This window comes from Condylura cristata, unplaced genomic scaffold, assembly GCF_000260355.1.
Source record: "Condylura cristata isolate star-nosed mole 26May11 unplaced genomic scaffold, ConCri1.0 scaffold00003, whole genome shotgun sequence".
NCBI lineage: Eukaryota > Metazoa > Chordata > Mammalia > Eulipotyphla > Talpidae > Condylura > Condylura cristata.
In genome coordinates, this window is record NW_004567104.1 from 78,802,472 (window position 1) to 78,804,872 (window position 2,401).

Below are 2,401 nucleotides of genomic sequence, written 5' to 3' on the forward strand. Positions count from 1 at the left end.
GCCGGCCCTCCACTGCCCTGGAGAGGCGCGAGCCGCTGTTCGGAAATCTCAGTGCTTCTGCGGACGTTTATTACGGGGCGCGTGTTGCCGTTTCCTGTGAGCAAGCAAGCGGCTTCCGAACCTGCCCGGGACTGTGTGAATTCCGGCGCGCAGAACACTGAGCTGTGTCCCGAAAGGTGGAGCGGAGGGAGCTGTCGCCTCAGCTTTACTGATTGTAGCACTTGACGTCAGAATTTGATTTTCTTCTCCTAGAGATTTATTTACTCGTGCACTCAGAACTGGGGTGCAGGCCAGAGGTGTGGGTGGTCACAGGACGCCCCAGAGACAGAGCAGGAATCCACTGAGACCCGCGGCTGAGGGGGCAGCAGGGGTCAGGCGGGTCAGCTGTGCCTCAGGGTCCCTCCCCGGCCAGGGGTCGGTCTCAGGCTGAAGGGGCTGCTGCGTCCTGCACTGTCACCCGCTGCGCCCCCGGGGGCCCCAGGATGCGACTTTCCAGAGGCCCAGGGCGCAGCGCCGTGGGGAGTCGCCGTGCTTGGCGTGCCGCCGCCTGGGCCTAGGGGTCTGCCCCTGCGGCGGGCGGGCGGGGGCCAGGGGCCAGCGTGTAGGCCGGCAGGCAGGCCCGCCTCACCTGTCCGGGGTGCCGGCGGGGCCCGGCAGTGGGGGGCAGCCCTCTGGGGTGCTGCGGGCGTGTGCTTTCTGCTCCCGTCAGATGCCCCGGGGTGTTGGCACCCTGAGGCTCAGTCCCGAGTGGCCACCTGGTACCTGCCCTCTAGAGGACAGGACAGACAGAGCCAGGGGCCAGGCTTGCCTCTCGCTGGGCACCTCACAGGGCTGCAGGGGGCCACCTCTGCCCAAGGGGGTCCTGCCTGGATTACCGGAGCTGGAACAAGCCCAGGCCCCCCCCCGGGCTGCGCCTCACCCTGGCCGCCTAGTGCCCCCATCTCCCTGGACCTGGTGGGCAGCCGGTGCTGGGGTGGCGGCTGTGCTGCGGGGCGGGTGGACACCCCTTGAGTGACATGGCCGCTTCTGCCGGGTCAGTCCCTGACAGGAGCACCCCACCCCAGGGCCTCCAGAATGAACAAAGAACAAGAATTAGCCATGTGCGGGACTGGCAGGCTTGGGGTTTGGGGAGCCCTGTGCCCCAGGCTTGCACCATGCTGGGCTGCTGGACTCGGGGAGACGCTGAGAGCCGGCACAGGCAGCAGCCACCTGTGTTGTGGCCTGGCCTTGTGAAGGACTGATGGGGTTCACAGGGGTCCCCAGGGACGGCTGGAGCCTTAGAAGGCAACGAGGGTCTCCTCAGCCTACCACGGCTGGAGGCAAGACAGGGCGAGGACACCCCAGCGCCCTGGGCGGCCGTGAGCATCCCTCACCCTGGGCTTGGGCTGCAGGCCTGGCAGCGGGGGCCCGGGTCGCCCTGGTGCCGGGAAGCTTAGTCATCTGCTCTCTGAGTCAGCTCGCGGCGGACGCCTGGGCCGCGGCCAGGCTGCTGCCAGCAGCCCCGGTGAGCTCATCCCCGGCGCCCATCCCCCGGGCCCCCATGAGCCTCCGCCTCGGCGGCCCTGCCAGGACGCCTGGCCCTCCCCAGAGCGCCTTCCCCAGGCGGCTCCCAGCGGCGGGCCAGGGGCCCAGCGCCCTCGCCGCCCCGAGACACTAGTCGGGCGCCCCCACCCTCGCACATCGCCCCTGGATGGGGCGGCCCGTGCCGGGCTTCGAGAAGGGCACTAGCGTGGCCATGTGGGGCTGGGACCCCGCCAGGCGGTCAGGGGTCGCTGTGGCTCTCGCCGCCCAGGCCTGGTCTGTAGTTAGTGCGACAGAAAGCATCACCTGCCCCCCGGCCCAGGGGTCCGTCGGGAGGCCCCGGGGGGCTGCGGAGGGGGCAGCAGCCGGCCGGGTGCCTGCCCCCAGCGTCTCCGGCTGCGCCAGAGGAGAAAGCGCCGCCAGCTCTCAGACGCGACCAGGGCACGTCTGCTGTAACGTGAGCCCAGCCGCCAGGTCTGGGTCTGTCTGCGGAGTCATGCCCCTGGCAGCGGCTGTCCCTTCGTGACCCCTGCAACCGGCCAGCCTGATAAGGGGAAGTGGAAACAGAACCCAACAACACAATAGAGGGTGTTTGTGAGGGCCGCGAGAGCGGGCGCAGCACAGGCATGCTCCCGGCTGTGCTGGCCCTGCGCACGCAGGGCCGTGCCTCGGCCGGCCGCTGGGCAGCGCGGACCTGGGCGGCGCCTGCTGCGGCCCCTGCAGCCCAGCAAGGCTCTGGCTGCCGGGGTTGTAGAACCGGCCAATCAGGCGTGAGCCGTGAGCTCATTGGTGCTGAAGGGTCCAATCGGCCCAGGGCTGAAAACGGCCCAATCAGAGGTGTGGGCGGGGCTCCCCGCGGGTGGGGGGCGGGGCCGGCAGG